Source organism: Micrasema longulum, unplaced genomic scaffold (genome assembly GCF_059751315.1).
Source record: "Micrasema longulum isolate JH-2025_06_02 unplaced genomic scaffold, ASM5975131v1 h1tg000898l, whole genome shotgun sequence".
Lineage (NCBI taxonomy): Eukaryota > Metazoa > Arthropoda > Insecta > Trichoptera > Brachycentridae > Micrasema > Micrasema longulum.
In genome coordinates this window covers 163,835-178,936 of record NW_028278089.1, presented here as the reverse complement: position 1 = coordinate 178,936, position 15,102 = coordinate 163,835, and the positions used below count along the sequence as shown (strand labels likewise).

General features: G+C 30.6%; 2 long non-coding RNA genes across 4 annotated transcripts; one reads left to right on the top strand and one right to left on the bottom strand.

Annotated features, from left to right (window-relative positions):
* Positions 1 to 275: 275 nt before the first annotated feature.
* Positions 276 to 943, top strand: LOC148278293 (uncharacterized). The gene is made up of 2 exons (XR_015823224.1): positions 276 to 722; positions 842 to 943. It is a non-coding gene; the product is annotated as an uncharacterized LOC148278293 (long non-coding RNA).
* A 4,339-nt stretch (positions 944 to 5,282) lies between these two features.
* Positions 5,283 to 8,715, bottom strand: LOC148278292 (uncharacterized). Of its 3 annotated transcripts, none has more exons than XR_015823225.1 (3): positions 8,345 to 8,715; positions 7,418 to 7,944; positions 5,283 to 7,025 (listed from the first exon to the last, which is right to left on the bottom strand). It is a non-coding gene; the product is annotated as an uncharacterized LOC148278292 (long non-coding RNA). The 3 variants fall into 3 exon arrangements; XR_015823227.1 differs by having other exon boundaries at positions 7,764 to 7,944; XR_015823226.1 differs by having other exon boundaries at positions 7,854 to 7,944.
* Between the last annotated feature and the right edge of the window lie 6,387 nt (positions 8,716 to 15,102).

Genomic DNA, 15,102 nt, shown 5'->3' with positions numbered 1-15,102 from the left:
AATTAACAAAAAATTAAGATATTGTTAACCTGTGATTTCTATCAAAATCACTTACGTGAATTTTGGGACATGCTTGCTATTAAGTTTAAATAATTTGTAGTGGAGTTATAAACGATAATTGAAATTAGTTAAACTCTCTCAAAAATGTTTAAAAAAAACGAGCACACACACGTATTAAACGGAAGTATTTTTTAACTATTTTTTCATGTCGTCATTATTTATATAATTTAAAGCATAATACGTTGTCCACGAATACAAGACGCTTAAGCTTGGGTTTCCTAGGAAAACGGTGCCGATATCTTAACGGCCGTACGAACGGTGATGCGGTGAACGGCCGCCGAAACGGTGACTAGAGAGTGGTTTCCTAGGAAAACGTTGTCATATCTGGCGGCCACGGCAGCTTATCTGTCAAAAATATGCCCTAGAATGCGATCTGTCATGTTTGTCGTTATTTATGAATAGTTTGTCACAGTTTTATTTAATTTTAAACATTTTCGAAGGCATGCGACCTTCTCGTGCACGAAAATTGTATTAAAAAAAGAGTCAACTCTTTTTAAGATTTTTAAGACAGTGAATTCAAGGAGAAATACTGTTTTTCGAAGGAAAATATGAGGCGCATAATTACTCTAGTAAAACTCGATTTGGAAGGACACAAACGAGATGAGAAAATACCAGTAGAACTCCAGGGCCTATTTGCTATTCGGTACTGGGGTAGTAATGAGGTATGTAATGAATAATAATTTTGGCAATATGTAAGTATCGTTTCTGTCAATTCATTTGACAATTTTAAATACGTAAATGTTTAATTCCTATAGATATTAACTTTTGATAAATCTTCCAGATTCAAGACGACTCTGCTGATATACACGAATTTAGTCACCAAACTATTTCAACATCAACATCAATTGGCATGAAAAACACCGGACTATATTATAATGAATGAAGCCAGTGTCCAGAACAAATCTAGTTATATCCGGCTTATTTTGTTTGAGAGGATTTCTTAAAGTTATAGGTGCAATAGATTTTTTTTTAAATTTATTAATAACAAATTTAAATATAATATTAAATACAATTTTTTACATTAATCAATTACATATATTTACATTAACGTTTCCCATTACGTAAAAGAAATAAACAATTCTTGTGTACATAATCGGGAGTGATGTCTTATAATAGATTATTTTAGAATAACATAAATAAATTACAAAAAAGATATTAACGATGTTTTCAATCAGTGTTACATATAGAAGAATTATAGATGTAATTTTTTACTTCTTTCTTAAATATATTGTATTCCTGACTGTACTTTTTATTATCTTTGTTCATTTCATTAAAGAAAAATATTCCTCTGTAAGTATAATGATGTTGTGCAGTAGTTGTTTTTAATTAATTTAATCCATCACAATAGATCTTCACAGGTTGCAGTGACGTCAGGAGTTTGTATACAAGGCCTACTTCACAATATCTTTGATATCCGATAATAATGCTATTAACAAAAAAGGCATTTGAATTGTTTCAAACAGATAAAATATTACTCCCTAGTTTACCTCACCCTTTAGATAATAGTAGAACTTTATTTTTCAAATTTGATCCTGTACTTACATTTTATTAAGTGTGTTTGCAATAATTGGATCAATTCAAAATAATCCTCATTTAAATGAGTTCAGTATAATATTAGACGCTCAATTTCAACATTCGAAATTCATTAATGATCTTGAAAAAAAAACCTTGATCAAATTTGGGCACATGATATCATACAAAGTCCTATATCCAAGCAACATTCTAAAACAAAATGTATCCCTAGAGTTAAAAGTTTTTAATGAGAAAACAATTGGTGGGTTTAAAGTGCGTAGCGCCTAAAAATCCAGAACTGTTTGTAGAACCCGAGAGTACTCTAGATTTTAAAAGTATATTTTGTAGATGGTGGAAGATTGTAAATGGGTAAAGTGTATTTGAATTTCAGAGATTCAACAATCTTCACAAGGAACCCATTAGAGAAGATAGTGTAGATCATAAAAATTTTCTAAGAAACATGTCCCTTTGGTTAAAAACTTGGAGACTCTCAATACCTGAGAGTTAGTCTCTAGGTGTACAAAAATTTAAATCCCCCATTACTACATTGGATGCGTTTTCAATGTTGATCCTATATATATTTTCCATACATAAAGTAGAATATTTACTCTTGAGTAAATTTCAAAACGATAACTTAGAAGCGAGGTTCGGCTGTTATCGTCAAACGAGTGGAGCTTATTATTGTATTATTTATTTGCAAGTCTTAGAGAGTGAGAGAAAGCTTTGATTTAAATGTGCTGTAATATTGCTGGAGTTGAGTGAGGTTTTGGTAGGTATGTGAATATGAGAGTTAGTGTATATGAGTGTGAGGGTGGGTTTGTGGAAAGGGTGAGTGTGTGTTTGATACAAGGGGATAGAAACATCTTAAATTTATAATGTAAAAACAAATATATGATTTATAGTTTATATAATATATGTTTAGTCTCTCTGATTTGATGTTATATGTTAAACTTTTAAATAGTATTCCTTGAGTATGTTGGATTTATAGATAAATATTTGCAATTTGTAAAATATCATAATTACTTATAATCACATCTATATAATAACTAATTTTAGTTTATTTAATCCTGTAATTATTGTTATTAATATCATACTAAATGGGATATGATAAGGTTTGCTGACGATATTGCTATGGTTGCTGAAAGTGAAGAAGAACTGCAAGAGCCCTTACAACTATGGAAAGCATTCTTCAAAATAACTACAGTATGAAGATAAATAAAGACAAAACAAATCTACTGACTGTAGGCCGAATGCAACACCAGATGAGAGTAGTGATGTCGGGAATACCACTAAAGAACACCAAGGAGTTTCTCTACCTCGGGAGCAAAATAACGTGGGACGGTTGGTCTAAGAGCGAGGTCGACAGCCGTATACATCAAGCTAGACTTGCATTTAATAAAAGGTCCAAAATAAAAGAATCAAATAATATAGACCTAAAACTAAGAATACTCCTAATCAAGACCTATTTATGGAGTATCTTGATGTATGGCTGCGAGACATGGTGCGTATCCGAAAGAGATAAACAGAGACTAGAGGCTTTTGAGATGTGGTCCTATAGAAGACTACTAGGAATTTCCTGGAGAGACCACATTACAAATGAGGAGGTTCTCCAAAGAATCGAAGGTGGAAGGCACCTGCTCAGGACCTTGTCCGAAAGGCGAGCGAGATGGATCGGTCATGTAATACGTCAAGAAGGCCTGCATGTGCAATGGAGGGGATGACCGAGGGAACAAATTCTAGGGGATGCCCACGCCAAGAGTACCTGGAGGACCTATTAGAGGACGTGCGCTGCTCATCATATGTTGACTTTAAATGAGCCGCACAAGACAGGGAGGAATGGAGGAGAAGAATGAAAGGAATTGCTGCCAGCCAATCCCAGGATTGAGACCAGAGAAGAAGAAGATCATACTCAAATAATTTTAAAAAATACATTACATAATAATTTATAAAATAAAAGGTGTATGTTTTTGATTAAATAAAAATAATATATGCAATAACTACATTTTTATTTGTAACTGATCTTGGTGCGTTCTATTCCTTCACAGGGCCAATTTCTAGTGTTTTGGTGAACAAATCATGATATCCTGTAAACAGAAATAAGAGAAAGAAATATTTTTTTCTTTTATTTAGGAAACATTAAGTACTATTACATAGTTTTATAGTATGCAAAATTTTATGTAAATTATGTTTTTAATACCTCTTATGAATATACGCATTATTGTTATTCCATTTTGTATTATAATTTTATATGTATTCTTCTCCTTTTTGTAAATCATGAGAAATGGAGTTTATACTCACATAATATATTCTCTATTGCATAATATTTATGTAAATTTAAGATCATAATGAAAAATTCTCAAACGATAACGATACTAAAACGATTTCTTGTTTAGCATTAGGTCTTATACCCATATATATGTAACTAATATAATATTTGTACTTTTATACAAATATGAACTAAACTTTTCTTTTTTAAATATCTCTTTGTAAAACAAAAGAACCAGAATTCACTTTACTTTATGTTTTCTTTAATATTCATTTATGAACTTGTAAATATTATAGTAACAATTTATACTGGAACATCAGAACTTAATATTGCTTACCATATATAAACTCTACAGATTTCTTCTGAAAAATTACAATCATTATACACTTACTTCTTACAGACACCATAATATATACTTATAACTTTCATATGTAATAATATACATAACTAATTATTCTTTTCTCACTTAAAATTCTTATCTATTTTTTATTTTTTTGTCACATTTAATGTTTATATCTTTTTAATTTATGAAAACTTTATTGGTCTTTTTATGTTAAAAAGTTGTTGTTTTTAATACTTATTTTTTATTTTTTTTAAAAAAGAAATATTTGCGTTCTTATGATTTACCCAAATATTTAATAAAATAAAATAAATAAATAAACTACAAACTGTAAGTTCGAAACCAAAATGTCTTCAGCGTTTAACTAATAATTTATGTACCTCACAACACAGTATTGTATAACTTTTAATTCTTTAGGAATATCATCTGCTCCATATCATACAAGTATATGTCCAACCTCTTTGAATCATAATTAAATTCATTTTATTAGTCTGTCAAAATATAATATAGTATTTTACATAGTAACAACAAATATAAAGAATACATTTGTCATTACAAAGCAGACATTGTTATTAATTCATTATTACTCTATTATAGCTATGTAAGTACTCACCTAGAATTTGCATTCATAACTTACAAACCACAAAACATTACTTATATTGACAGGCTGGAGAAAGTACAACATATTTTTTAAAACATTTGAATTTCTGATGCTTTCTTACATTTCGTGAGATTACTTAGCATTAGGTCTTATACGCATATATTATATGTAACTCATATAATATTTGTACTTTTATACAAATATGAACCAAACTTTTCTTCTTTAAATATCTCTTTGTAAAACAAAAGAACCAGAATTCACTTTACTTTACGTTTTCTTTAATATACATATATAAACTTGTAATAATTGTAGTAACAATTTATACTGGAACATCAGAACTTAATATTGCTTACTATATATAAACTGTACAGATTTCTTCTGAAAAATTACAATTATTATACACTTACTTCTTACAGACACCATAATATATACTTATAACTTCCATATGTAATAATATACATAACTACAAACTGTAAGTTCGAAACCAAAATGTCTTACTTACTTCTTACAGACACCATAATATATACTTATAACTTTCATATGTAATAATATACATAACTAATTATTCTTTTCTCACTTAAAATTCTTATCTATTTTTTATTTTTTTGTCACATTTAATGTTTATATCTTTTTAATTTATGAAAACTTTATTGGTCTTTTTATGTTAAAAAGTTGTTGTTTTTAATACTTATTTTTTATTTTTTTAAAAAAAGAAATATTTGCGTTCTTATGATTTACCCAAATATTTAATAAAATAAAATAAATAAATAAACTACAAACTGTAAGTTCGAAACCAAAATGTCTTCAGCGTTTAACTAATAATTTATGTACCCCACAACACAGTATTGTATAACTTTTAACTCTTTAGGAATATCATCTGCTCCCTATCATACAAGTATATATCCAACCTCTTTGAATCATAATTAAATTCATTTTATAAGTCTGTCAAAATATAATATAGTATTTTACATAGTAACAACAAACATAAAGAATACATTTGTCATTACAAAGCAGACATTGTAATCAATTCATTATTACTCTATTATAGCTATGTAAGTACTCACCTAGAATTTACATCCATAATTTGGAATCCACAATACATTACTTATATTGACAGGCTGGAGAAAGTACAAAATATTTTTTTAATATATTTGAATTTCTGATGCTCTTTTACATTTCACTTGAAAGACTTTTATTCTTTCTTTTTTCACTGCTGGTTTTATATTTTTAAACTTATTTGAATTACTTTTAGAATAGCATTTAAAAATAATATATTGCTTTTTTTACCATAATATGTTATTATTTTTTTAAGATGTTTTTTTAAATTAACTTAAATTTATTGTCTTTTTTTCTTTAAATATCTCTTTTTACAAAGAGATATTTAAAGAAGAAAAGTTTGGTTCATATTTGTATAAAGAACTAATATTTTATGAGTTATATGTATATATATGAGTATAAGACCTAATGCTAAACACGAAATCATTTTAGTATAGCATACTTGAGGATTTTTCATTATAATCCTAAATTTACATAAATATTATGTAATAGAAAATATATTATGTGAGTATAAACTACATTTCTCATGATCTAAAAAACGGAGAAGAATACATATAAAATTATAATACAAAATGGAATTACAATAATGTGTACATTCATAAGAGGTATTTAAAACATAATTTGCATCCAGGTAAAAATAGTTTGCTCATATTTATTAGTACATTTTTGTTTTTATGATCAGTATTATTCTGGCAAGTGTTCATTTCAGGGGAGTGTCTGCCTTCCTGGAGGTGGATCTGGTGAGTCCGAAGTAAGTACTGCTGTGGGTATGGTGTCATTGGATTTTTCCATCACAATAGTGAAGGTAGATTTCAGAAAGTCTTGTCTCCCGTCTATTCTACATTGTATGGCGTTTTGGAATGGTCTTCTGTGGCAGTCAGTAAATATAAATACGTGGCTCGTGTTGAGAAGTTCTTTGTGGATAAAGGTTTTCTTTGGACTGTGGTGGATGCCTGGTGTTTGTCTGATGTCTGCGAGTCTGAGTCGTAGGTCGTTGACGAATGTCCCCTTGTCCTTGCATTTTGAGGCAGTGAAGAAATCGCTCGGGAGCCTAGTAATTTCTGCTGGCAAACATTTGAGTTCGACTCGCACAGCAAATCTAGTAGTACTATCGGGAGAGTATCTACCCTCTCACTACTCGTATCTTGATCTGCACTTGGGTGAAAATAATTTTGTAGTATGTACTTATTCTGAAAATAAAATTCACAATGAATATACAGGAAAGTTATTGCAACCTACCTTATGTATCTAAATAAGAACTTATTACTGGTGTTTATGGAGTTGCTATAAAACTAGTTTGAACTTGTCTCAAATATAAATGGGAGCTCATTTACATACCATATTATTTAATTGAATTCGGTGATAAGAATCCTGGAACAAATGTATTAATAAGTCCCAAGTATGTCTATATTTAATCGTTTTTCTGTGCCATTAGTTTACTCATTGAAAACAATGTTTTGAGTATGTCCAATGTTTGCAGACAGGCTGAATTTCCTCCCTAGGGAGTTATCTAGTTTTAAATTTGTTGCAACAGAGAGGGAAAACATATTCGAGAAGGGAATATGGAAGTCTAGGCACTTACAGGGCTTATGCTCTGTCATAGGCTGGTTTAAGTAGGCATTTTACACATTGTAACATTCTCCATTCTGCCTATGTTTTAACATCACATTTCCTCAACTCTTCCATCTGTTTTCTTTTGTGAAGTAAAAGAGCTGAAACTTTTATCATTTGGGTGAGATTTATTCGCCTGAACCAATTCACCTACGACGCAAATTCAGTATTCCCTTCTCAAAAATGTTTTCCCTCTCAGTTGTAACAAAAATTGTTTATGTTGGTGACTACTCTTTGGTGTTTGTAGCTTTCTAGAATAAATAAATGTAATAATTAATGCAGAAAAAATATTATAGTAATGTTCATACAAGAATTACATTGGTATACTTATTTGTATCCATCGACAAATTTGTTGTATTCATTTCATGTTCAAAGGGCATATTTTATTTAAAATTCATCAAACTTACTCTGTTAAGATTATGTTCCAGGCATTTTTCTTAACTCTTTAATATTCATGGAGAACTCCTTATTTTAAATCACACCCATGTGACTTTTAATCTGAAATGTTGTGTGTTATTTCATAAAATGTCAACTTCAAAATAGGTTAGGATTTGGTAAGGTAACCTAATAAAAAGTTTGATAATGTCCTTACAAGACAAAATGCGTCACATTTTACACCCTTGTAAATAAAAAAAATAAAATGATAATTGAATCCAATAAAAGCATTTTACTTTGGATACCTTACGAAATTTTAATATAGAATTCAACCAATTATCTGCAGACACAATAAATAGGTTAGGATTCCTTGGAATCTATTACGTATAAACAATGTTATAATACATGTTTTGAATTAGAAAAATAACATTATGATAGATGCTTAGCTTTTTTCTTGTAGCTTATAAACATTTGCTCTGTTATTTTTATATGATTCTATTGTTATTTACATTTTAGTACATACCTGATATTTCAAGCGTTGTCCCGATATTTCTTCACGAACTTTGTTTCAACTCGACTTTTTAATAGTCTTTGCCCTTCCATTACATAAATCGTCATGATTTTTACAAAATTAATCAATATTTCGACATTTTCAACATTCCGCACCACGTTTGCACTCATTTTGACAGCCAAACGGTCACCGCTTCGCGACAAAAACCGTTCGAAAACAGTTCGCACCGCTGTGACGGCCGTCCTGCAAATGGCGGCACCGTTGCTTCGACGTTACGTTCACGGTCAACGCTCTCTAGGAAACCAGCGCCATTGATTTACATAGTCAACGTTTTAATGACGTCATCCGCCGTCCCGTGACGGCCGCTTTGTGACGGTACCGCTGTCTTAGGAAACCATAGCTTTAGGTGACGTAAAGCTGTCAATGATTTGTACTACGAAAAACTGTTAAAATCTCAACTTTAATATTTTAGTCAATATGTAATGTAGAACTGCTACCCTATTGAGATTAATTGAGAAATGAAAATCTGTCAGTCAAAAAGATTTCTTAAGGGTTAAAACGTGATATAAAGCATGAAATAAAATCTACTTAGGCAGACAACAACAATGACTTTCTGGTTTTACGCATTATGCAGAAGACTAGCCAATATCGATATGTAATAGAAATATGCCCATAAATTCATCGAAATTCTATTGATCTCTGTACATTTACGCTAGATACTCCACAACAAACAGTGGCATGAAATTAGGTAGGCAAATGAGGAAGTTCAGTGCTACGAGAAACTGAATATACAAAATATTTTCTTACGCGCAGTGTAAACTAGAAAATTTAAATTTACAGTGAAGTTACTCGAAAATGTATGAAAAAAATATTGAATAAAAAAGAACTACTTTGAACAACGTCACCGTTTCTCCAAAACCAATCAATAATAAAGCGTTGTGATAGATTTCCTGTTTCCGGAAACCAGATTATAATCGAAATAACAAAGAATCCAGAACTTAATACGTTACAGACGGAGTAGTTTTAATAATGCAAAACTTTAAAAAATCATAGCGCTGATAATACGATACATATTTTTTTGGTTAGTTTGATTGTCTATCCACTGAACTTCCTTATTGGAGAGAAAGGTTTTTCAATCTTATGCTTTTGTATAAATAATTATAACTATTTTTAAATGATCTGAAAATCAATCCAAATGAAAATGACATTTGTTTTTGTATATTAAATATTCAAAATATAAAAATATTTTTTTTTTATATGCAAAAAGTAATTATTGTTGATTAAACTAACTGGTCCAAGGAGACGTGTAAAATATTAAAACAATTAATTTTCAAGCGTTGAATAGAAGGTTTAATATTCAGCTTAATGAATCCTACCTGCATCAGTAAAAGTTTCAGCTCTTTAACATGAAAAAGTAGACAATCAAAGAATTGAAGGAATATGGATGTTCAAACGATAAATGGATACATATATGGATGTTACATAATATGTAAAGCGGCCACTTAAACCATACCGTATTCCATACTTTTTGAACGACTGATGAATTATTTTTTAACACGAAGTTAATATTTTACAAAATATACGTAACAAAATAATAAATGACAGGGTATCATATTTTGAAAATATATTGGAAATGTAACAAAATATTAAAATTGAAAAATATTTTTTGTTTGTCCAGATTTTTCTTGACAAGAACTGAATTAAAATCCCTTGGGAGCTATAAAAACATTACAACAGAGATAGAGAAAATTTTATAAAAGGGAAAATAGAAGTCAATGTATTTACAGGGCTTATCACTTGTCATTGGCTGGTTTAAGTGAAAACTTTACACACTCAGTAACATTCACTGTTCTGCCAACGTTTAAACATTTATAATCCTTAAATTCTTCCATCTGTTGATCTTGGTGAAGTTAAAGGGCTGGAACGTTTAATGATGTAAATTCTGGCGAAATTTTTTAACCTACATACTAGTTAATAACGCCTGAAAGTTCTTATCAATTTTGATACTTCTTTTTCTTCCAGTTGGTTTTATCAAAAATATTTTGAGTTTTTTCAAATTGTCGTAGAAAAAAACTGGATTCTATTCCCTTGGTAGAATGTTATTCGAACAACTTTACGCTCTGTGAATGTTTCACATTCCTGGCTCAGTAACATTCACATACTTCAACTTCTTCACAATATTTTAAATAATCTCGCATCGCCTGTTTATTTGAGAGAGCTCTTCCAACCTTTATCACAGCATGGGCTATCTCTTCGTGCGTGTAACGAGATAACTCTTATAATACCCATTCACAGTAGTAGCTATTCGATTGTGGAATAATCTACCCACTTACGTCAGAGACACCTCACCCCTTTTTTTTTCTTTACCAGGCACAATAAAAACAATAATGCAATAATTATCTTACGAAAAACATCATCATTTCTACATTCAAATAAATAATTACCCTTTCAGTAATAAATATCATTTTTTTCTTTTTCATTTTTTTTTATTTCTACCGCGTGCGTTTTAAATTATTTCCCTTTTTTTTGTGCCTGTAAACAATAATATTTTTTTAATAAATTAACTTAATTTTTAATCACTTAATTTTAACAATCACGTACAAGCTTCTTTATCACGGGACAATTTAGTAATAATTTAATTATACTTTGATATAGAAGCTTGTGTAGCCTTGAAACCAGTCTGTAGAAAAAATAAAAAACAAGTGCTTAAAAACAATCATCATCATCTCATTCCTTTTCAGCATCTAATAGTGCATAGGGCACTGAATTATGATAAGTTATTGTAACATAAATGAAAGATGATCAGTCTTACGCTTCAGGTGCCAGTAAAGGGACTATGAAATATTCTAGCTTAAAAAACACCCATTCAAATAAATATTTCGTGTCAACCATGTCAGGAATCGAACTCGCGACATTTTGCATTGTAAGAAAACACGCTTACCACTACACCAAGAGGCCGACAAATTCTCTTTTTGAAAAACGAAACTTACCGTCAGGGTAATAATGTCTTGACTCTTGTCACTCTGATATAAAAATTATATTTTGTATATTTTTAATGAAGGAATAATTAATTAATACGGTTGGAAAAAACCAATGTTTTGTTGTTCTTTGATGGGGACAAAAAAATACGCGTATAGCCCTTCTTTATTTACATTCAAATCACGTATGAAATGTCACTTCCTGAATATTTTAGTTTTTCCTTTCTCCTCCTTCTTTCCTTCCCTTTTTACCCTCTCCTCCCTTCATAGTATTGTGTAGATATTTAGTAAATTTTAATTTTTCAAAATATATAATGTGTTCATTAATATTGTGTTTTATAATATGACGAAAATAGTTGACTGTGCAAAATAACTTTGTTTAATAACAAAACATATTCCAGACAGGATTTGTAGAAGGTACCACCTGTTTTATGTACCAATAAGTAAAACATCGTGTGTTAAAAATGCTTTTTTTCGTTGGACTTTTTCAGTGTACAATACCAAATTTAAAGACATAGACTATACAAACATCACTTTGTCAGATTTAAAATTGACACTTAAAATACATTTTGTAACTTATTAGCCAGTTTTAATAATACATATATACATCTCTCTTCTCTTCCTTTCCTCTCTTTATGGATCCTTGTCCTTATCCCGCCCCATTAACAATAAATGTTCATTAAAAATATTTTATTTTCTATTTTTTATTATAAATATAAACATGAAAATAACATATTTATATGTATGTACTTACATGTATTATATTATCTTTATTAACTTTGTAAACTTTGTGGAAATCTGTTATTGGTTCTGAGTTTATACACTATATATGTTTGTTTACTATAAATATGTATGAAGAACTGTTGGTTTCCTAAATGAAATAAAATAAAATAACGAAAAAAATATTAAAAAAACCTTTATTTTTTTTGCATCACAACAGGCCAGGAGGCCCAATTCCACTGGTGAATTACGTCACAGAACACGCAAGGTTGAGAAAATTCTTGTGTTCTTACCGGGAATCGAACCCGTAACCTTCTGTGTGTGAGTCAAGCGTCTTGACCACTACACCACGGAGGCCGGAAGTAGGTAAGTAGGAAGGGAGAAATTGCCCCAAGGCAATACGCCCGCCCTTATGCATATATGTAAGTAAACTGTATATGTATTTAAAATGTTTAAATAAATAAATTAAGTTGCCTCTTAAACCAGCAGATGACAGGTCATAAGCTCTGTAAATGCCTAGACTTTCATATCACCGTCTTTAAAATATTATTTGTCTCTGTTGTTATATATAAAATGATTAAATGTTCCATACTTCGTTTATACGACTGTATTATTTTTTTAACTTGAAATATAAATACAAACACACATATACCTATAATATAGATTGAAGGAGAGGGTGGGAGAGAAGAAAAAGTATAAACATTGGAAAATTGTTTTCAGGCGTTGCCTTGTAGGTGATTTGGTTCAGCTGGATGAATCTCACCCACGTGATAAAGGTTTCAGCTCTTTCACTTCACAAAAGTCAACAGAAGGTAGAGTTGAGTAAATGTGGATGTTCAAACATGGGCAGAATGGTGAATGTTACACAGTGTGTAAAGTGGCTACTTAAACCAGCCAATGACAGGTCATAAGCCCTGTAAATGCCTCGATTTCCATATTTCCCTTCTCCCTTTCCCTTCTCGAAAATGTTTACCCTCTTTGTTGAAATAAATTTAAATGTATGATTTGTATTTAGAAACTTTGCTGGTCTGTCCTTTAACCGAATTTTTTAATGTTTTATTATCATTGTCGACTGCTTGTTTCTGTAAAATAAATAAATGACCTGGAATTCAGTTTTGAAAAACTTCTTTTGGAAAAAACCCAAATATTGTATTGTTATTTGCGTGTTTCATAATAATGAATAAATATAATCTTACAATACTCGAATGCTCATTTGTTTTTCCTGAATAAGGTACTTGTGGTATTTACGTAACATCATTAGTGATTGACATATTCTCTTTGTCAAAAGAAAGCTAATAGTAAAAGTATTAAAATACAGACTTTTATTTGCTTTTCCAACGTCCTTAGGAACACACGGATGTAATTTTATCGTTATATTGAAAATCACAACCAGTGCAAACAAATTGTTTATTGATTTTTCAATACAATCTTTTCCCCAGAATGCTGGGTTTGAGATATCGTGTTTGCTTTAAAAACAAAGTTTCAAATAAGGCAATTCTAAAGGCAAGTTTAAAATAAGTTAAACTTATGAGTAGACTCTTAGATGTATTATAACAGTTGAAAAAGGAATGTCCACCATTTTTTTTTCGTTCCTTTTTCGCAGCTCATGGTGTATAGGGCACTGCATTGGTACACCGATTACATCATATCTTGATATTTTTGCAACATGAAGGTAAGATGATCAATCTTGGGATCAAAATCGGGTTGTAGTCCTGTGGCTAGTATCTCAGACTCACGGATCAATGGTCCGTGGTTCGAATTCCACTCTACTCCAACTTTATTTCAATTTTCTAATAGTGAGTTATTTACAACTCGTTGAAAATGGCTCTAAAAATGAAATATTTGGTAAATCATTAAAACGCAAATATTTCTTAATAAGAAAATTAATAAATAAAAAAAAATCTTACGGTATAGGTTTCAGTCCAAGGACTATGAAATTTTATAGTGTGAAAACACCTTTTTAAATTAATATTGCAGGTCAACTATGCCGGAAATCAAACCCAAGACCTCTTGCATGGTAGGTTAACGTGCTGACCATTGCATCACGAAGCCGACGAAAACACATGTATAAACTTTTTTTGATTTAAATAATTTATTTACAATTCTTGATGGAATTCCATTGTAATGATGTAATTACTTACATTTACATAATATATAAGTTATTTATTTAAAAATACTTGGTACATTTCCACTTATTTGTTTGACAAATTAGCGCTTTCACCTTTTAATGGGCATTTTCAGACTGGTCTGGTATAAACATAGTTTTAATGAGGGAAGATTTCCAATGGATACATTTTAAATGTTTTAGGACTGATTAATTACGTATTACAGCGTGTAGGTAATGGGTATTTAATAGTGACTTAAGTTTCGATTTCGGTATCTGATAATTTCAGCAGCGGTTTCGGCCAAAAACGGAAGAAATATCAGAAAAAAACTTTACTGTTCATTGATTATTTGTTACAAGCTTTTACCCGCGGCTTCGCTCACGTTGTGTTAAGGAGATATTATAAAATGGAAATCAAGTTGGCGTAGAGTGGAATTCGAACCTCGGACCTCTAATCCGCGAGTCCGCATCACTAGCCACGGTACCACAACCCGATATTTAGGTAATTAATTAGTTGTGTCGTTTATCAATGAGAGTTTTTGTTAATCAATGAGAATTTTCCAGATGTTACGATATATTTTATCGGGATCGAAAGAAGCTTTGTCTTTCAATTATCGGTATAAAAGAAATACGATGATGGTGATGTAGCATCGTTATTATGTCAAAAAGAAAACCAAACTAACCGCAAATAAACCAAAGCAATTAAAGAAAATAAAAAAAATATATGCATTTTCGATATCCCCCTTTATTTTTTAAATAACGTATCTCATCATCATTTTGTGTCCGCTCCCCAGTCGGATCATATGGTATCCACAGAGCCCTCTTGCATCTCTATCGGCTGCCATCTTCTGTGTGTCCTCCCCAGTCAGGTTCTCGTCCCAAAGTTCTGACATAAACTGCCGACGAGCAGTCAGCAATGGACATCCAGCACGTCGAGAACCTGTTACCTTGTAAAGTAGGCAAGCGTG